Source organism: Anomaloglossus baeobatrachus, chromosome 4 (assembly GCF_048569485.1).
Source record: "Anomaloglossus baeobatrachus isolate aAnoBae1 chromosome 4, aAnoBae1.hap1, whole genome shotgun sequence".
NCBI lineage: Eukaryota > Metazoa > Chordata > Amphibia > Anura > Aromobatidae > Anomaloglossus > Anomaloglossus baeobatrachus.
The window spans coordinates 381,890,997-381,913,475 of record NC_134356.1 but is presented as its reverse complement, the minus strand read 5'-3'; the positions used below and the strand labels follow the sequence as shown (position 1 = coordinate 381,913,475).

The following is a 22,479-nucleotide window of genomic DNA, read 5'->3' as shown; positions in this document are numbered from 1 at the left end:
GGTGTTTCAGTTTGTGAATAAGGGTCAACATTATGCTCATGAACTTGGTCATCACGGCCTGAATCTGAGTCACAAAGGTTCTGGGCAACACTGCAGACCATTTCTTGGTCTGTACTCACTGTAGCTTGGGAGCAGAGCTCTGATTCCCAGGCGATAGTGTGACTGAACAGCTCTGCAGACTCAGCCATCTCTGTTCCGCCATACTGTGCAGGGTGGATGGAGACTTGAGAGCTGGGAGAAAGCAAGTGTGATTGGGATGACAACTCAGAGGACTGGTCTTTTTTGGATGCGGTAGTTGAGGTGGCGGAGAGGGCACTTGTTGGACCACGTGAGATCCATTCAAGCATTTTCTTTTTTTGGCCATCATCTACCTTTGTTCCAGTTGTTTGTGTCCGTAAAAAAGGGAGCACATCGGATTGTCCATGGTAAATAGTAGACATCTTACTTTTGCTGGAAGATGGTCTATCTTCAGCAGATGTTAATGAAGCTTTGCCACCTTCCCCACGGACAAACCCTTTTTTTCCTTTTCCAACACGCCTGTTCCCCTTTCCACCAGCATCTGTCATTTTGCCACTCATTTTGATTGCGACAAGATTGTGCACTTAAAATGTGGTAGTAAAAATTGAGAGGTGGTGTAGATTGCAGCGGTGGTCTAGCTTTATTGACAGCAGAATAAACAACAATAACTATCCCTGACAATGCAACTACAGCACAGTTTGCTTTTAGAATGGCTTAGTAACAATGAGCTTGAGTGTGCAATGCAGAGGTGCTACAAATAGATTTGCACTAGTAGGACACTAATGGAAGTCCAACAGCCACTTTTAAGATGCCACTAAGTTTCCTCAGTGTTTGCTAGTATAATAGCTTAGTAATAATGAGCTTGAGTGTGTAATGCAGAGGTGCTGCAAATAGATTTGCACTAGTAGGACACTAATGGAAGTCCAACAGCCACTTTTAGGATGCCACTAAGTTTCCTCAGTGTTTGCTAGTATAATGGCTTAGTAACAATGAGCTTGAGTGAGCAAAGGGCAGGAGGGTACAGTGGCCGGGTTGTGGGTCAGTGTAGAGGAAAGGAAGCCTCACTTTCTATCCCTCCTAATGGTGAAATGCAGGAACTCCCTGACCTTAGCTACACAGACGCTCTTATCTGTAGCTGGTAAAACCTCTTTCCACGGACCTGACTGTCACCTATGGCCCTGAGCCTGCTGTTATTAGCCCTTACAAGGGCTGAAAGAAACTTCTATCCCTATTCTGTATAGCGCTGTGTGTAGAGCGTACACAGCAGTATCGGAGACAGGAGCTACACCTGCGGTGACTGACACCCAGACGCAGAAGGCAGATAATGGAGTCCAGACGGGCAGATGCCCGTATTTATAATGCAGGGACATGTGACATGGACATCCTATCACACATGCTGTTGCTTCTCTGGCTAAAAGTCCACTTAGCTGTGTGTGTGTCTGGGATTGGCTGACATGCTGGCCCGCCCCACTACACGCGCGCTTAGGGAAGGAAGACAAGGAAAAAAAAAATGGCGATCGCCATTATCCCAGCAGCAGTGATCTGAATGCGCAGTCCCCACACACTATACGCTGAAATTTCATAACAGTGTGACTTACACTATTACAATGAAAAGCCAGCTAGTAATTAGCTTGGCTTTTTGCTGCTAGAACCGTTCTCGAACGTAACTAGAACTATCGAGCTTTTAGCAAAAAGCTCGAGTTCTAGTTTGATCTAGAACAGCCCCCAAAATCACTCGAACCGCGAACTGGAGAACCACGAACCGCACTCAACTCTACTCAAGACCCAACACCAGTTCATGTTTTCAGGTTTTCCTCAATATTAGACAGGGGATAATTCCATCACCTGTGCAACATTAAGGAAATTCTGAAAACCTGATTGAGGAAAACTTGAAAACATGATCTGTTGGTGGGTCTTGAGGACTGGAGTTGACAAAACACTGATTTGGGGGAAGTGATACCAATTCAATAATGGGAGGTTGTGTGGAAGATCTTAAAACATGGGTTGACAAAAAGGCCTGGTTGAGAAGGGCACAAGGGGCAGTAGTAGCGGGAATCCTTCCTTATGCCGTTCTTCTGACAAACCCTGCATCTTTTTTGACGGTTAATAGTGGGAATGGAAGAGACAAAGCAAATAAAATGGAGCTTAGACTGTCTCTGCACATCTTCATACTCAAAGGCTACCATCTGTGGCTCAGAGTCAAAAATGAGATGCTCGATAATTGTCTCCTGATATTGGAGGAAAGCGAAAAGTCCTTGCGATTTTTTTTAAACAGCACAAAACTGTTATAAGTAGCAATTTGGATGAGGTAAATTGCTATCATTTTGAATTCCATCCTTGACCAAATAAGGCTGAAGCACCTGGTCAGACACATCTGTGCCTCCCATGTACTACTTATACTCTGCCACACAGAGTGGCTTCTCTTTGTCCTTGGTGGCAACCCTGTCTCTGACCGCCACAGTGGTTTCCTCATGCAGGGTGGTCAGCATGAGTACGTCCTTACGATCTTTCCATTTCACAGCAAGAAGATGGTCACTTGCCAGTGAGCAGGATGGACCCTTCTCCAGATGTCTGAACACCAACTCTGTTTTTATGAATTGTGCCAGAGGCCCCTGTATTTGCAGTGTGAAAGTATTTATAAAGGGGAATACTGGTGTAATAGTTACCAGTGTACACATGATACCTTTTCTGTAAAAATTGGGTCATTAGCTCCTGGACAACTTTGCCTAGGATGTCATATGTCTCAGGGCAGTTTGGGGGGTTAATTTGGTGATCCCTATCTTCGTATATAAGAAAGGTACATGTGTATCGGGTTGTTCTTTCACACATTTTATATAATTTTTATTCCATATTCAGAGCTCTTAGAGGGGATGAATTGGCGGAATTACAGACAGCCCTTGTATCTCAGTCTACAGACAGATTTTGGTCAGCAGGATATGACTTTTGGACGGAATCTGTTAGGAGGGAAATTACAGGTCTTGGGAAGACTTTGGCATTGTTACTAATATGTCGGAATAGTAAAAGGGTCTCATATCGGGCATGAGACACTACGGCTGTAAACACAGGAGTGCTGTGGACACATTTAGTTGCCCAGTACAAGAGAGTGGGATTTTTTTTATACTAAACCCATGTTGAGGGTAAGGCCTAAAAATGTTTTTATTTTGAGACAGTTGTGGGGAACCAGGAATGGGAATGAAAGGATGTGGGCTTTTGGAAACAAAATTGATGGCTATACAAATTGGTTTGTTGGACAATAAGGTCTAGAACATTTTGGTATAAAAAGATTTTGAAAAAATCGAAAGGGGCAAAATTGGTTATGTTTACTTTGATTCCAGGGGCTGCTACGAAAGGGGGAATTTGGGGGGAAAATAACTCATTGGGATACCACAGTGCAGGTGGGACTACAGTACTTGGGCCTGCCACTGAAGCTCCAGCATTGATGACGAACTCCGCTACCATTAGGCTGTGAGATCCTGTGGAGGAAGCCAAGTTGTCACTATCTGAAAATCCCTTGATTTCAGAGGAAAACTCCATATCCGATTCTAAACTGCTGGCAGTAAGCAGTGAGAATGCCTGCTTAGCGGTAATTGTTCTGCGACCCATTACTTTATTTTGTAGTGAAGAAGAAAGAAAAAGATGAAAAGTCTTGGGAAGACAAGGTCCTGACCCTCCAAAAGCAAGTCTCCAAAGAAGAAAAGAACAAGTAGATCCAGGATGGAGCAGTGCAGAATGAGAAACAGCTGATGCTGAGATAGTGTGCGGCTGTGTGCTCCTGGAGACCATAGCTAGTGACCAGGGACCTGCTTTCACTGCCAGCCAAAGAGATATGGAAGGCCTTGGAGACAGAACTGGCCCTACACACCCCATACCATCCGCAAAATAGTGGGAGGGTTGAGAGGTTGAGGCAGTGTAGGAAACAGGGAAACAAGTGAATGACAGTTTCCACCTTGTTCAGTGTCAGACACACCACAGCAGGTACCACCAAGTTGAGGCCCTATGAGATCCTTTTTGGAAGTGCCCCCAGATACTCTAACTAAATTTGTTTAATTAACTAAACATTTGACTAACATATGTTCTTAAGTTTTCTCCTCCACTCCAGATCCATCCAGATCCTTATCAGGAGATTCACAGGATGAGGCCTGGAACCAGATATGATGTGGCCTTCCAAGTCCTCCTGATGACCAGCACAGTATCCCACTGCAAAAAGATACTGGACCTGGGACCAGGAGATGGCTGTCTCCCCTCTTCGAACTGATACATATCTTTTAACTGATATCTGAGCTTGTTGGTCTTGGTTTTCTTGTTGGTCAAGGTGCTATAACTAAGAAGATGGTTAGAATGGCTTCGGTACACTGCAACCAGTAACAATAGGTCATCTTTTATGGTTTGTGTGGCAACTAGACCTCACCTGTACTGTTTCCCATAGATCCTAGTGTGGTAACCTCGTGTGGGACACGGTTGAGTCTGATGGTGGTAATAGTTGTTATTCTTGTTGTTAATATTTAATCATAAAACAACTCTGCTTCGGTGATGAACAGTCTCCTTACTGGTGATATAGATAACTATTTGCAGGTGATAGCTGGTCAGTGTTTTCCACACATACTATTGTAGATTCAACCACACCTGACAGGCAGACCTCTGAGGGGAAACTTTTCTTCTCCAGATCTGTTAGAAAATCCTCACAAAATGAAGGAAGTCAACTCTCTCTTTTTCCTTACAACTGCCGTCTCCCAACCGACCCTCTCCTTCCACGCGTAGTCGGAGTTAGCTCCTCCCCTTGCATGGCACTCATACCACTGCAGTCATTGGCTGACTACACAGGGGAAACTTAACCCTCTGAGTGCTGTCTGTCAGCAGGTTTTCACAATATCCAACAGTACACAATATGCATAGAAAATTACATTTGTGTGAAATATCTATATTTCTGGTATCCCATGGAGATGGCCACTTTGTGGGATACCACATGTCTCCCCTCTTGAAGAGTGTCATCCCCGACACATACACATCTGAAACAGAAAGGAACAACATGCATACAAATAAATTATTTCAATGAATACTGTTGCTTAAAATTATTCTTGGCTTCTTGAAGACCTGGAAAAAACACAAAAAAACCCACAACATCTGGATGCAAAGTAAAACAGCATGTAACCATAGTAAAGGAGTCCTTTTGTCTTGAAGATCCTTGTAGGAACAACCGCCACTAGGTGGGGAACGGGAGGACAGCTAACCCGTTATAATTTCTTTGCTTGGTCCCCGGGTGCAGTCAGGGCACACAGACCATAAAGAAACTTTCTGCACCAAGCTGTTTTTAGGAGGGCTAGGACACAGTGTATCAGTAATAAGGCTCTCATAAGCCAGAGTCTCTCTTATTACACAGAAAATGTATCAGAGCCACACATGCAAAGTCTCTCCTGTTCAGATAGGCAGCGACCAATTATTTTCGGTAACGAGCAGGTAACTGTCCCTTGGTTGCTCGTTCAGATCTCCGTAGAGCAAGTACTGGCTCTTCATAGGTGGATGGTGCTCCTGATTCCTCAACTGTACAGGGCGTCCCCTGAGAACCTACTGCAGGAATTTTGTCAGCACCCTCTAGTGGAGAAGGAGGAGCTGGCATAATAAACTGAAGACAGGGTGCATGAAGCCAAACAAGTGGGATGGTGGAGACTCTGGAAGCTTTCTCTGGTGCAACAGGGGTATAAACTGGAGGCACTGTAACTCCCTGGGAAATGCAAGCTTTTATCTGGCTTCGATGAACCACCTTTTCTTGCTGAGTATCTTCTCTGGCAATTTTGTACACTTCCACCCCTGGGAACGGTATGCTGTTGATGACGTAAGGACAGGATTCCCACTGATCATCCAGCTTGTGAGAGCGGCGGTTCTTTTTAACCCAAATTCTGTCTCCAACTTGTATTGGTTTGGCCTTGGCTGAAGCATTGAAATCATCCCCCTGCCTTTGGCGGACAGCTTTCATGCGATCTTCCACAATTTCATTAGCTTCTTTCAGACATATTTGGTGGTCTGCAACCCAAACTGTCTCTAGAAGGGGATTATGGCAAACATCTACTTGAACATTTAGCTGGAGGTCTGCAGGCAGTTTCCCTGGATGATCAAACATCAAGTAATATGGAGTATAACCAGTGGAGCAGTGAATGGTATTGTTGTATAAGTAAGTTAACTCTTGCAGTACCTCAGGCCATTCTTTCTTTTCTTGGGAAGGAACATTCTTTAACATGTCAATCAAAGTTTTGTTCATCCTTTCAAACAGGCCATTACATTGGGGATGGTAAGCAGTTGTGCGAAGTTTCTTGCAGCCATAGAGAGCACATAGTTCTTGGAATAAATCTGACTCAAATGCTGGACCTTGATCTGTCAGAATCTGCTCAGGATATCCATAAGGTCTCACAAAGTGTTTCAAAAACATCTCAGCAGTGGTTCGAGCAGTCAGATCTCTGACAGGCACGGCCACAACAAATTTAGTGTAGTGGTCAACGATGGTCAGAGCATGAAGGTATCCAGTACGGCTCACTTGCAGTTTGACATGATCAAGTCCCACAAGTTCCAGAGGATGATGTGTTTCAATGGGATGCAGTGGAGCTCTTTGTTCTATACCTTCTCGGCTACATAGAGTACATGTGATACAGTACATTCTCTGCACCATTTCTCAATGTCTTGTCACATTCCTATCCAATAGAAGCGTTCTCGGATTGTCATTTCAGTCTTTTGGCAACCAAAATATCCGGACTTGTTATGATATGCCTCTAGAATGAGATTGGCATCTTGTCTGGGTACGATTATTTGGAAGACTCTCTGGCTGATACATGGATGGAAGTATAGGTCGGTACTTCTCTTTGATTGGAGGATGGGAGCCAGTGGGGATGAGATGTTTGATTTTACTGACTCTTCCAAAGTCAAAAGATGACTTGCTGAATATATGTTGGTACTCTTTGGCAACTCTCAGTGCTTCTTCCTTTTGTGTGAGGGGGGTTCATCAGTACCTATATCCATCTCTTGCCACCACTCCTCCTTAGTTTCTGTACTTGGAGAATTTTCCACTTGGGTAGAATATTGAGACACTTGAAGGATATCTTTATAATTAAGCCAACTCACTTTGGCAACAGTAGTATATTTACGCAGGGTCACAGCTTGGTTACTGCAATTTATGAGACGCACCGGTACTCGACCGTGAGTTACATTAGCCAGACCTCTTGCAGCTACGATGACTGTATCATCTTTATATTCCACTGGTTCAATCAGGACTTCATAGTTCTGACTCTGTAGACCCATCTTTGTTTTATCCCACACCATAGTTTCTGTATGGGGTTGGACAGCCACAGGCCTTGAGTCCATAATCCTGAGAGAGCCTATCTCTCCTCTGGAATTAGTGAATTTCTGATGGCTAATGAGTATACGAAGCGTTTTCTGAATAGTTCTCTTCTTCTTGGGGGAAGCAGCATTAAGCGCATAAGTCATGCCTTCGATTACTTTGTCAAAACAATTTTGCAATATGTTCATTCCCAGAACCACAGGAGGAAAATCATCTTCTCCTGTATCTACCACAATAAGGCCTTGGTGAGCTAACCCAGTTCTGCCAACTTTAAAGTTAGCTTCCCAGTGGCCAACTTGAGGAACAGGTTGTCCATTACTAGCTATAATGTCAAGGTCAGTGGAGGTAATTTTTGCTAGCTGGTCTGTTTTTCCAGTAACGTTTATATTGGGGTAGCTGGATGGTGGTAACTTGTGAGCCAGTTTCGAGCAGCGCTGGAAAGGGGATTCCATCTATTGTGATTGGAATGATGGGGCGGCACCAAACATATTTTAGGCCCCAGTCAGGATCATCTAGACTTATGCATTCTTCTTCTGAGGGTCGGTCCTTGGCCTCAGGAAAGTCCAGTTTAAAGGCTGACATTCTCTATGTGGCCACTACAATTGCATCTGTGGCAAATCGGCTGACCTAGGGAATCAAATCTGTCAGTAAGTCTCCTACCTGTCCGGTAGTAGTTGTCCCGGGGACTGTTGGGTGGTAACTTCCAGAAAAAGAAAGGATGATCCTCTTGACTGGGTTGGTGCTTCAACTCCTTTACTTCTTTGCACAGGATTGCAAGACTTTTGGTTAGTTACGCAACTTGACCACAAAGCTCTTCAGTAGGGTCTTGTACCTGCTGGGGAGCACACTGAACAACGAAAGGTTTGGCACAGGCACATACAGCATGTTCTTTGTCATTCACACCTTTATATGCATCCTTTGGACTCAATACTTTTATGGAAGTCTCTTTAAAATCCAAAAAATCACTATTGGGATGTTGTAGTGCCAGTGTACCACCCTGAGAGGGGCCCGGCCGCTTCCTCCGCTTGCTCGGGCCGAGCCGCTCGAGGTTCGGGCTCGGGTTGTCGGTGGCACGAGCGCCTCCGGACCGGGGGCCACGTCACTCTTGTTAAGGGGTAGGCAGTGGGAGGATGGTAGTCGTGTAACGGGTCGTGTCGCCACCCACGGGTCGTGGTGACGGGAGAAGCACCACCGCTGCGGCTGAAGTAATGGCGGGCTCGTCCGGGATCGGTGTTGCGCCCGCAGCCGAGATGTTAGCCCCTCCATGGGTAGGGGCGATGTGTCCCAGGGCCCGTGGGGGACTAGGGCGACTGTAAGGGTTGGTTGTTGTTGTTGTCGGGGTGCAGGGCGCCGTGCCGCGGTGTAGTGTGTCGTGCCCGGATGGCACTGGTGTACTCACGATTAATTCACACTGAGTCACTGATAAAACAAAGTTCGGGTCTGGTCGGTTCCCGCAGCCGGCTGCTGATGTCCCCCTGCGGGGTTAATGGGGGCCCCTTTTCCCGTGCACCTCTAGATGTTTGTGTTTCAGCTCCCCCTGCCTGAGCAGCGGTAGCCCGCTCCCCGGCGTTGAGCTGCCTGAGGAGCCCTCAGTTGCCCGCAGGCGCTGGCCCGTCGAGTGTTTGGCCCTTGGCGGTGGCCCTCACCCGGTCTCTTTGGGCTTTTGCCTTCTTTCGGGACTTTGGTTGTGGATGAACCCGTGTGGTCCGGCCAGCAATCAGTCAATTCGCCTATACTCAGTGGCTTCTAAGCTAGGACGGGGTCTGAGTACCCTTCTTTTTGGTGCTCCGGTACACGTTTGACTCCCCAGTTCGGGACCGGTGGGCCACAACCCAGGTCCGGTCCATACGGTTCCGCCAGTTACTGTACCGGTACTCCTGCAGACGACCACCACCGCCTGCCTGCCTAACATTCTCTAAGGGGCTCAGGCTCCAACCCGGGTCCCTGACAGTTTCTCTCCTTTTTCACCTCCTGTCACTGTCACTCTCCAAACTAATCTGCTTGAACTTCCTGCCCCAGGACAGTAGTCTCCACGGTGGGCGTGTCTTTCCGCTTGACTCCCCCCACCTGGTGTGCTCTACTTGCCCTGGGGGAGGCATCAGGTCTCCCTTTCGGGTGACATGTGTGTGACCTCACAGGGGGTGGGGGGGTGTGTGTATGTGGCTGATGTAATTACCTGTGACCCCTGGGGTCCAGGGCATCACACCAGCATTCTCAACTGTAATTTTGTAGAGTCAGATATTACACCTTCAATAAATTGTTCCTTTAAAATTTGGTCAGCATTAATAGCTTCAGAGGGATCAGCCTGCTCAAGGATATGCCAAGCTTCCTATAAACTGAGGGCAAAATCTCTTAAAGATTCATGGGACTGCTGCTTTTTTCCAAAGAATCACATCTTTAAGGCCCTGCGCCCACGGGAGCTTGCTTCTGCGGATTTTGCCGTGGAAAACCTGCGGCTTTATCTGGATTTTCCAGATAAATCCGCAGGTTTTAGCATGTACAGACACTCCCCATGTTATCCTATGGGACATGTGGAGTGTCTGTGTCCACGTTGCAGAATGTGCGACTGCGGAATATGTTGCGGATATCCCGTAGCCGCACATAACTGCAAGTCAATTATTCCTGCGGATTTACCTGCTGATGGTCCCATACTTACCTGCTTTGATAGCAGACACCCGGTCACTTTCCCTCGGTGCACAGGAGGCTGGAGCGCGGTGGATCCATGAGCAGGAAGGAGGAGGTGGGTGGGGCCTGCACGAGCTCCGGTCATGTGACAGCCAGAGCTAATTTAGGCCCGCCCACCTTCTCCTGCACAGTGTAGAGATGCGGATAGACGCCTGAGAGAAGTGCTGCGTGATGGAGGTAAGTATAAACTCCCCGATCACTCAGCACTTGTTCTGCATTGAGCATGCAGTGCTGAAGCCATGGTACTGTATCCTCAATGCAGAATGCCCGCAGGACATTCCGCAAGAAAACCGCAGCATTGAAACAGACAAAGTTGTGCTGCGGTTTTCTGGGAGCTCCTGCGGAGTGTCCTGCGGATGTAACCGCAGGACACTTTCCCCAGTGGGCAAATAGCCTAACTCTGACAGGGTTCTTGTTTCAAATATAACTTTCAACCTGTCTAATATTTCTTCAGCAGTTTCCTTTACACTACAAGGCCTAGATTTAACTTCCCTTAGTGCAGCGCCCCCTAGCTGACCAATCAGTAACTCAACTTTTTGTTCCGGGCTGACTGGGTATAATCTGAATATTTTATGAACAAAAATTTAGCCATATTAAATATAAACCCCATGGAAACACTCAGTAGTGACCCATAGGGAAATGCCTACTCCGAGGAATATGCAAAACCGGAGGAATTGGAGAATGAGGCAAGAGACATATGCAAAAATTATCATTTTATTCATTAAAATCCATACAAATTGACAAAAGGATTATATTGCATGGGTGGAAGAAGTCGACTCAGCAGTGAGACATAAAAGTAGGAGTAAGGAAAGAAGAGGAGGGGGGAAATGGTGGGGCAACCTGCCGACCAGGACCAACCAAATTATGGTTCAAGAATATTATAGTGCCACCACTCACAAAATTGTCATGTGGTGAATTGTGACAAGGAGAGCAGACCGGGCAGTATGATGGAATTCAAAAATAATCTGCAGAGTGCATGTACCTATGTTAATGTTTCCCCCAGGGACACGCCGCAGTCCTAGGGAAGTCAACTGGGTCGCCGCACGGAACCACAGGCGAGGATAGCCTAAATGGGGTTGTGTCAACAACAATATATGTATATTAATAAATCCAAGCCTGGTGCACCGCGCAATCGACGCAGTATGGAGGGAACAAGGGCTCCTATAGTAAGAATGCGGCAATGTGATACTGGGAGGACTGCAGAACCATGCACCTGTGTATATGCAACATCAATATGCAAGGTGATGCAATTGATTCTAGTGCCCGTCAGGACTGATCAGCCAAAATATGGCATATGTGCTGACAGCGTGCAGCTACAGGGAGCCGCAGAGCAAACAGTGAAGATCAATGTATAGGTAAGATCACTGTGCAGCAGCCCGGAGCAGCACGCAGTCAGACAGTGCCTTTCCCATGGTGGAATAATGAAAATAAGAATACCGGTTGGTTGGTACTGGGGGCAGGGAAAACAGCCTCCTGACAGCTGTTTCACAGCGTTGCTTTTTCGGAAGGAGGTAGGCATGTAAAGTGTATGCAAAACTTTATAGGAAATAGATAAGGTGTGTGGAATTAAACACTAATCGCGATCATGCATCTGCGCATGCGCCGGCGTCCGAGTACGGAAAGCGAGGGAGAGCAAAAACACCGCTGTGTGCGGCGCACGCGCGGGGCCATGGGACGCGTCACCATGGCACCCGCGCGTGCGCGCCAACGGGCCCGCTCTCCGTCGCCACCCGCAGTCAGAACGCCGGAGGACGCGCGTGACCGCTCAAGGGTGAGTGACAGGAAGTGGATAATAGTACAACACGTGACAATGTACATAGAGATACACATGAGAGGCGAGCAGGGAGTTGCTGTACGAAGGACCACACGTTCAACGAAGAGATTCATAAAAAACTTATATAATCAGTAGATAATATGTACAAGACCTGTAAGAATAGAAAAGAAGGGAGGATAAAAACAATTATTAAAATGATGTAAAGCATACAAAAAATAAGAGCCCCACAAGAACACCCCATATGACAAATAATATGATATCAGTAATATATATATCAGTAGCAAAACATTATTAGCATAGCGACCCGAAAGAAAGAGGAGGAGGGGACGGCATAAAGGAAGCACAGAAGGATAAGACAAATTGGATGGATAAAATCCATGATTAGGATTTTATTGCATAAGCAGACAACCGCAAGGTATCCTAACCAAACACAGGAGAAAGATTGGGCCGTATAATTACAGGAAAGGGGCGTAACTGACTACCTCGTTTAAACCGAAAGGAACGAGGGTGTTCAGGGAGACGATCCACTTGGACTCCCGCTGCGCAAGACTCTTCCGTAGATCGCCCCCCCGAACACCCCCGTGGATAACATCAATGCCCCTGACCTGCAAGGATTTAGGGCTACACTTGTGAACAGCCCTAAAATGGCGGGGCAAGGTTTTCAAGAGGGTGACGTCTTCCACAGTGGCGGCAGCAATAATATCTCTCACGTGCTCCCTGACTCTAATGCGGAGCTCACGGGACGTGAGCCCCACATAAATCAGGGAGCACGAGCATGTTGCATAATAAACTACATGTGTAGTACTGCAAGTGATGTAGTCGTTGATAGAAAACGTTTTTTTGCCATCAGACGAAGTGAAAGAGGACACCCTGATGATGTTAGCACATGCGGCACAATGGCCGCATGGAAAACAGCCCCGAAGTGGGCCCCTGGAACTAAAGGGGTTCTGTCTAGGAGGGACATAGTGGCTCTTGACGAGAAGATCCCCCAGGTTTTTTGCCCGCCTAGCCGTCATGAGAGGTCTCCTAGGAAGCACTGCAGCCAATGTTGGCTCCGTAAAAAGTACAGACCAGTGCTTCTCCAGGATTCCCCTCATCGTGTCCCACTCGTGATTAAAAGTCCCAATAAAACGGATCTGATTGTCCATGGTTGGCCGACGTTGTTTATATTGGAGCAGGTGTTCCCTGGGGGTATTTTTTGCACGTAGATAGCCTTTCTTGATACATCTATTGCTATACCCCCTCTCTCTAAACCTGCATCGGAGATCGGACGACTGGGTTTCAAAGGTGGAAGAAGAAGAACAGATCCGCTTCATCCTCAAAAACTGTCCGGTCGGGATGGCGCGTATGGTTGAAATGGTATGACCCGAGGATGCGTGTAGGAGGGCATTCACCGACGTATCCTTGCGGAAAACATCAGTCTGGATCCCCCCCGCCGCATCCGTATAAATATTAATATCAAGGAAATCCAAGCTGGTATTACTGGATCTATAAGTCAACTTGATATTAAAAGGATTGATGTTAAGGTCATCCATAAATTGATCGAGCTGCCCGACTGTGCCCTGCCAAATGACAAAAATGTCATCAATATAGCGGAGCCAGCACTGCACATGGGAGCTCCCCACAGCACCACCATCACCAAACACCAACCTCTCCCAGTATCCTAGGAAGAGGTTGGCGTAGGCAGGTGCGCAGGAAGCGCCCATGGCAGTGCCGCGCCGCTGTAAATAAAATACATCTTTAAAAACGAAAAAATTATGAGTCAGGGCAAAGTCGAGCAGCTCCATCACAAGTAAAACCATGGCGCCATCGAGACCGGAGGTTGAGAGGTAGAAGCGGGCTGCCTCCAGACCGTCAGCATGTCCGATGCAGGTATAGAGAGACTCCACGTCGGCACAAACCATGATCATGTCCGAATCCATAAAGATGCCATCAAGATGCCTCAGGACGTCCGTGGTGTCCTTGACATAGGAGGGTAAATTTTCAACTAAGGGTTTTAAATAAAAATCAATAAATTTACAAATAGGTTCACATAACCCTCCTATGCCGGACACAATCGGACGTCCCGGGGGGTTGAGGGCATCTTTATGGATTTTGGGTAGAAGATAAAAAGTGGGAACACGTGGACAGCTAGTGAGCAACCCCCGAAGCATCTTCTCGTCAATAATCCCCTGGTGATGGGCCTGTGTAAGAATCTTCCTCAGAGCAACAGAGAAAGCGGTCAAAGGATTATGAGTGAGACGAAGGTAAGTTGATTTGTCCCTCAGCTGCCTTAATGCCTCTTTCTCATATTTCTCTGTTGGCCAGATTACTATGTTGCCCCCCTTGTCCGCTGCCTTGATCACAACATCATCATAACCTTGTAAGAGAGTGACCGCCGACCTCTGACGGTGAGTTAAGTTATCATATTTTCGTCTGGATGATACTTTTTTGAGGTCGTCGGTCACTAATCTAAGGAAAATGTCGATGGCCGGACAGAGAGACAAGGGGGGAAAACGTGTGGACTTGGGCCATAAGAAATCAGGTGTCCTACCTGGAATGGAGTTTTGTTCATCCAGGAGATCCTGTAAGTCCTGAAGGGCGCCCCTCTCGGTTTCGTCCAAGTCGCTCAACTGTTGCTTCCTTGAGTATAATTTTTTGAAAAGCAACTTACGGGCAAATAAATTAATGTCCTTCAGTGCTAAAAAAAGATTGAAGGAATTAGTAGGACAAAAATTAAGACCTCTGGAAAGCACATCAAGTTCATCTGCAGACAACACACGGGAGGAAAGATTTATTACCTGCAGTCTACCTCTATTATTGGTTACCCCAGGCAATTTAGAAGTGACGTCGGGTATCCTTTGGCGACTGCGGGTTGTAACCCCGGTGATATTCGCCAAGCCGCGTGCTCTGTCAGATGAACCCGACGGTGCTTCATCCAGAGAAGATTCCGAGAAGAGAGAAGTCGAGCGGGACCGAGAGGGGGGTGCCTGTCTAAAGGGTCTTCTGCCTCGGGAATACCGATGGCTCCACCTGTAGGCAGATCCTGTGGAATAATCATTGGCATCGCGCTGGAGTTTTTTAGATTTAACCTCACAAACCTCCTTCTCCCATTTCTGGGCATCAGTGGATACTTCAGACATGAATTTATTGAAGACCTCCACTGTGCATAAACTCTGGATCGTCTTTTCAAGATTCTCCAATTCGCTCTCAATAAGATCCAGTGTAGTGCTATTATGCTTGGAGAGGAGGTCCATGCATTTCAGGGAACAAGATTGTAGGTTGTCTTCCCACTCCTTTTTGAAATTATCCTCAACTGTAGGGAAGGAGGGGAAGACTTGGACACGAAGTCCACGTGGTACCCAAGCATTCTCTGTGTATTTGGCCAGGAACGCACGGTTCCACCATAGGCGAATTCTCCTTCTGTATAGCTCCCTATACCTTTGTATAGAGGATTGTAAGGATTGGTTATCCTCATTTATCGGGTCACTATTGATACTAGAATACGTATTCCCACATTCTTGGAAGACTTTATCCAACTGTGTACGCCACGCCTGGTCGCGTGAGCGAAAATTCATAATGGCTGGCAAGGAAACTGTGAAAAACACAGAAGAACAGATTATGAACAAAAATTTAGCCATATTAAATATAAACCCCATGGAAACACTCAGTAGTGACCCATAGGGAAATGCCTACTCCGAGGAATATGCAAAACCGGAGGAATTGGAGAATGAGGCAAGAGACATATGCAAAAATTATCATTTTATTCATTAAAATCCATACAAATTGACAAAAGGATTATATTGCATGGGTGGAAGAAGTCGACTCAGCAGTGAGACATAAAAGTAGGAGTAAGGAAAGAAGAGGAGGGGGGAAATGGTGGGGCAACCTGCCGACCAGGACCAACCAAATTATGGTTCAAGAATATTATAGTGCCACCACTCACAAAATTGTCATGTGGTGAATTGTGACAAGGAGAGCAGACCGGGCAGTATGATGGAATTCAAAAATAATCTGCAGAGTGCATGTACCTATGTTAATGTTTCCCCCAGGGACACGCCGCAGTCCTAGGGAAGTCAACTGGGTCGCCGCACGGAACCACAGGCGAGGATAGCCTAAATGGGGTTGTGTCAACAACAATATATGTATATTAATAAATCCAAGCCTGGTGCACCGCGCTATCGACGCAGTATGGAGGGAACAAGGGCTCCTATAGTAAGAGTGCGGCAATGTGATACTGGGAGGACTGCAGAACCATGCACCTGTGTATATGCAACATCAATATGCAAGGTGATGCAATTGATTCTAGTGCCCGTCAGGACTGATCAGCCAAAATATGGCATATGTGCTGACAGCGTGCAGCTACAGGGAGCCGCAGAGCAAACAGTGAAGATCAATGTATAGGTAAGATCACTGTGCAGCAGCCCGGAGCAGCACGCAGTCTGACAGTGCCTTTCCCATGGTGGAATAATGAAAATAAGAATACCTGTTGGTTGGTACTGGGGGCAGGGAAAACAGCCTCCTGACAGCTGTTTCGCAGCGTTGCTTTTTCGGAAGGAGGTAGGCATGTAAAGTGTATGCAAAACTTTATAGGAAATAGATAAGGTGTGTGGAATTAAACACTAATCGCGATCATGCATCTGCGCATGCGCCGGCGTCCGAGTACGGAAAGCGAGGGAGAGCAAAAACACCGCTGTGTGCGGCGCACGCGCGGGGCCATGGGACGCGTCACCATGGCACCCGCGCGTGCGCGCCAACGGGCCCGCTCTCCGTCGCCACCCGCAGTCAGAACGCCGGAGGACGCGCGTGACCGCTCAAGGGTGAGTGACAGGAAGTCGGGTCGCTATGCTAATAATGTTTTGCTACTGATATATATATTACTGATATCATATTATTTGTCATATGGGGTGTTCTTGTGGGGCTCTTATTTTTTGTATGCTTCACATCATTTTAATAATTGTTTTTATCCTCCCTTCTTTTCTATTCTTACAGGTCTTGTACATATTATCTACTGATTATATAAGTTTTTTATGAATCTCTTCGTTGAACGTGTGGTCCTTCGTACAGCAACTCCCTGCTCGCCTCTCATGTGTATCTCTATGTACATTGTCACGTGTTGTACTATTATCCACTTCCTGTCACTCACCCTTGAGCGGTCACGCGCGTCCTCCGGCGTTCTGACTGCGGGTGGCGACGGAAAGCGGGCCCGTTGGCGCGCACGCGCGGGTGCCATGGTGACGCGTCCCATGGCCCCGCGCGTGCGCCGCACACAGCGGTGTTTTTGCTCTCCCTCGCTTTCCGTACTCGGACGCCGGCGCATGCGCAGATGCATGATCGCGATTAGTGTTTAATTCCACACACCTTATCTATTTCCTATAAAGTTTTGCATACACTTTACATGCCTACCTCCTTCCGAAAAAGCAACGCTGCGAAACAGCTGTCAGGAGGCTGTTTTCCCTGCCCCCAGTACCAACCAACAGGTATTCTTATTTTCATTATTCCACCATGGGAAAGGCACTGTCTGACTGCGTGCTGCTCCGGGCTGCTGCACAGTGATCTTACCTATACATTGATCTTCACTGTTTGCTCTGCGGCTCCCTGTAGCTGCACGCTGTCAGCACATATGCCATATTTTGGCTGATCAGTCCTGACGGGCACTAGAATCAATTGCATCACCTTGCATATTGATGTTGCATATACACAGGTGCATGGTTCTGCAGTCCTCCCAGTATCACATTGCCGCACTCTTACTATAGGAGCCCTTGTTCCCTCCATACTGCGTCGATAGCGCGGTGCACCAGGCTTGGATTTATTAATATACATATATTGTTGTTGACACAACCCCATTTAGGCTATCCTCGCCTGTGGTTCCGTGCGGCGACCCAGTTGACTTCCCTAGGACTGCGGCGTGTCCCTGGGGGAAACATTAACATAGGTACATGCACTCTGCAGATTATTTTTGAATTCCATCATACTGCCCGGTCTGCTCTCCTTGTCACAATTCACCACATGACAATTTTGTGAGTGGTGGCACTATAATATTCTTTAACCATAATTTGGTTGGTCCTGGTCGGCAGGTTGCCCCACCATTTCCCCCCTCCTCTTCTTTCCTTACTCCTACTTTTATGTCTCACTGCTGGGTCGACTTCTTCCACCCATGCAATATAATCCTTATGTCAATTTGTATGGATTTTAATGAATAAAATGATAATTTTTGCATATGTCTCTTGCCTCATTCTCCAATTCCTCCGGTTTTGCATAATCTGAATATTGCCTGCATTTTCTCTTTAAAGTCGGTTAATGTGTGGGGTTCTCCACTATAGCTAGGGAGCCAGGGTGCCCCAAAGTAGTAAGGCATTGTCAATGGCATTGTTTGAGCCATAGCAATAGATGGGCTGCAGCTCGTCACTTCACTCTCCTCTCCTGAAGATGTGTTTACACACTGTATGTGTGATGCAGTAGTTCTTACCGTCCTCGCTGTTGCCTGCCTCTCCCCTCTTTGTCGGGGTGCAGTGGAGGGAATTTCAGCTTAGGAAGAAAGGATGTCACTTTTCCCAGTAAAGCAGCCACTGGTATGGGTACAGTCTCTTCTTACAACAACAGCTGTGGAGCAGTACAAATTCTTTAAGGCAGTAAAGACTGGCACTTCCTGAGGTAATTTTCTCATCAATTTCCTTCAATATCAATAGCAAATATTACCACTCTCTTCAGGGCATATAAGGCACAGAGGCCACATCCTGTTTGTGACGCCAAAAGTTGTGGTAACCTCGTGTGGGGCACGGTTGAGTCTGATGGTGGTAACAGTTGTTATTGTGGTTGTTAATCTTTAATCATAAAACAACTCTGCTTCGGTGATGAACAGTCTCTTTACTGGTGACACAGATAACTATTTACAGGTGATAGCGGGTGAGTGTTTTCCACACATACTGTGGTAAATTCAACCACACCAGACAGGCAGACCTCTGAGGGGAAGATTTTCTTCTCCAGATCTGTTAGAAAATCCTCACAAAATGGAGGACGTCAACTCTCTCTTTTTCCTCACAACTGCCTAGACTTCCACGCGTAGTCGGAGTTAGCTCCTCCCCTTGCATGGCACTCATACCACTGCAGTCATTGGATGACTGTACAGGGGAAGCTTAACCCCCTGAGTGCTGCCTGTCAGCAGCTTTTCACAATATCCTACAGTACACAATATACATAGAAAATTACATTTGTGTGAAATATCTATATTTCTGGTATCCAATGGAGATGGCCACTCTGTGGGATACAACACTAGAACAGAGGTTTTAAATGCATATTATCTCTTTACTCTAACCAGACAACCCTCACAAAAAGATGCCAATCTCTAGCTCACTTATATCCTCCCTAATATGAATAGTGGATACATGGCCCACCCAACAATAGTAATAGCACCAATAAACTGCAAGAAAATGGCCCCTATAATGATTCCTTGTTAACCAGTAAAATAGACAATTGCCCAATGTTTACATAAATTTAATAGGTGTCCCTAGAGGAGTTCCTGACAAACTTAAAGCCAGAAATCAGGTAGCAACCGGTTTTGAATCAATCCTCCTAATAATAATAATAATAATAATAATAATAATAATATTTATTTCTATAGCGCCAACATGTTCCGCAGCGCTTTACAATTCAGGAGGATCATACACAAACAAGTAACAGTTATAGAAAATACAATATTTAGAGGGGAAAAAGGCAACCCTGCTCGTGAGAGCTTACAATCTACAATGAGATGGGGGGGGGGCAAGGTACAAGGGCTTATTTACAATGACAATCCAGCCATCTCAAGGAAATGGGTGATAGATAATGGCCATAATAACGGTAAACAAGAACGCTTTGTAAATTTCACTAGAGACGCCCTAAAAGGAATTGTTGAATGACTAGGTCCCACTTCAGCCTTTTGGCTTTTCTTAGCCTTTCAAAATAGGATGCTGGTCAAATTAGGAATAATACTTATTTACATTTTTAATCACACAAAATCTGATGTTGGTATGCAGATTAAGAAGCTCAAGAAATCAAAAATAATAAAAATACTTTTTATTGAAACTATCTTTTAAAATAAATCATAATTCCACAATATAGTACCCAAGGACATGGAGAGAAAGGTCACACAATAAATATCCCATATTAGCATTTAGTCTCAGATCACTGTATAAAAGTATATATGGTACAAATCATAGCAACTATGAAAAACAAATATTATGTCTCCTCTATACAATTATTCAACAATAATAATAATAATCATAGCTGCAAACCATACAATGTATTAGTAATGCAAATTTCATCATTTGAACAAAATCGCTGATTAAAATACTTGTATTGCAGGGTAATGTGGGACTTTTAGTTCCTCACTAAAATCTGCGTAGCAATTCATATACCTAGCAATTCTTCTTTCTGCTTACTATGCATCACAAAAAAGTGTACCAAAAGAAGGTCAGAGTATTATATATTATAAGCTATATGCCAATATGGGAATTGTAATTGCCCAGTTAAATCTATTGTATTATAGACATGTGGCAGGACATTCCTGCATTTATTCACTTAGCATAGCAAACTAGTTGCTTGGGTAATGATAAATCCACATGTCTACCACAAAAGACCACAAAAGACAAACCGCTAGCATATTACTTACTGAAAACCTGATATCTACGTCCTGCAACCCCAACACATGTTTTGCCACTTCTTCTTCGGGGGGCGTGTCCTATATATCAATTATCAGAACCATGGTTATCTGTGGCCTATGTAGATATATTGCATGCATGCTTGACATTTGACTCATGATTTGAAATGCAGTCAGTTTAAGAGGTCAATGCCTATATGGATGGCATTCCCTCAAATTCCCCCCTTATCAGGAGAGAGACAGAGAGAGACTGACAGAGATACAGAGAGACAGACAGACAAAAAGACAGAAAGAGAGAGAGAAACAGAGACAGACAGAGATAGAGGCAGACTGGGAGAGAGACAGACATAGAAACAGATAGAGAGACAGACAGACAGAGAGATAGATAGAGAGGGAGAAACAGACAGAGAGAGGCAGACAGGGAGAGAGAGAGAGGGACGGATAGAGACAGAAAAACAGACAGACAGAGTGACATACAGACGGAGAGAAAGACAGAGAGACAGAGGGATGAATAGAGAGAATAGAGAGAGAGACAGAGAGATAGATAGACAGAGAGAGACAGAGACAAAGAGAGACAGAGATAGACAGAGAGAGATAGATACACAAGGAGAGAGAGATAGACAGAGTGACCTATCCAGACCAGACAAAGTGGGATTCCAGCCCAATCGAAGTCTTCCATCTGGAGTTCTGCAAATATCTCCTCCAAGTCCATCGCAGCACCTCAAACATAGCCTGTTGGGCAGAGCTGGACCGATTCCCCTTATGGCTCAGTATACAAAAGAGGGTGCTTTAACACCAGGCGCACATACAGAACAGCAACCCCAGCTGTTACCATCATAAAGCCCTGCTGAGCCAGAGCAAGCCAGGAACCCCGGCAGCTAGTACAGCCAAAGTCAGCAATACACCCTGACAAAAGGCCAAATAAAGAGATCCCAGAGAGCTGCAAGATGCAGTACATAGAGGATTGGAAGAGAGAATTAGAGAACTCCCAGAAACTCACCATCTACCGGTCACTGTGGAGGGACTACACTCTGGCCACATATCTGGAAAGGTTACTCCACCTCAAAGATAGGCAGACCCTGAGTCTATACAGACTGAGTGCCCACAGCTTAGAGGTGGAAACAGGGCAGCACCGACAGACATACAAGCCACGGGAGAACAGACTGTGCCAGCACTGCCAGTAGTAACAAATACTCAGCAGTGAGGGCCTCCCACTTCTAGGGACTCGCTATTCATATTCTAGACTTTCCATCCATGGACGAGGAGAGGAAACTCTGCATCCTACTGGGGGAAGAAGAATCAATGGTGGAGATCGCCGCCCAATATGTCAGCACATGTCATAAGCTGAGGGGAACTAAGGACCTCCAAATGGACCATCATTCCCCAAACTGTGACCCCAACACCCCATCTCCACAAGCTTAACCCACTCCCCTGTCACACTTCTTTTTCTTGCTTTGGCAACACTAATTGTATTTTGGTCCTGCCAATAAAGCATATTTGATTTGATTTGATTTGATAGACAGAGAGAGAGAGAGAGTGCGAGAGAGATGAGAGAGAGAGCGCGAGAGAGAGAGAGACAGAGAGAGATAGATAGAGAGAGACAGAGAAATGGACACAGATAGACAGGCACACAGAGACAGAGAGTGAAATAGAGAGAGACATAGAGAGAGAAAAAGAGCGAGAGAGACAGTGAGATAGAGAGAAAGAGAGAGGAAGAGATAGAGAAACAGAGACAGACATTGCTATGGATATGGTTATGGACTGTTATGAGTATTAAGAATTATATGAAGATATCCAAAAACAGGACTCAAAATAGCGTTCAAACTGTATCAGCATAGAGAGGACAAGAAGGGAGACAGACAGAGAGAGACAGAGAGGGAGACAGACAGAGAGGGAAAGAGACAGACAGAGAGGGAGACTAGGAGAGAGAAAGAGAGACACTTTACTATCCCCAGCAATGTCGGGCACTACATTACTTGTTCATTCCTATCAAGCACAGGTAATATACAGGGTGGTCCAAAAGTAGGTGGACTGTATGTGTAATGGGGTTATGAAGGGGGA

General features: G+C 46.0%; 1 long non-coding RNA gene across 2 annotated transcripts in view; it reads right to left on the bottom strand.

Annotated features, from left to right (window-relative positions):
• Positions 1-11,743: 11,743 nt before the first annotated feature.
• LOC142301556 (uncharacterized) overlaps positions 11,744-22,479 on the bottom strand; it is a 39,090-nt gene continuing 28,354 nt past the window's right edge. Inside the window, exons 2-4 of one of the 2 annotated variants that reach the window (XR_012752829.1) lie at positions 18,250-18,383; positions 15,222-15,375; positions 11,744-11,952 (exon numbers count right to left, since the gene is read on the bottom strand). This is a non-coding gene — a long non-coding RNA (uncharacterized LOC142301556). The remainder of the gene's footprint in view (positions 11,953-15,221; positions 15,376-18,249; positions 18,384-22,479) is intronic. The other variant, XR_012752828.1, reaches the window with a different exon arrangement.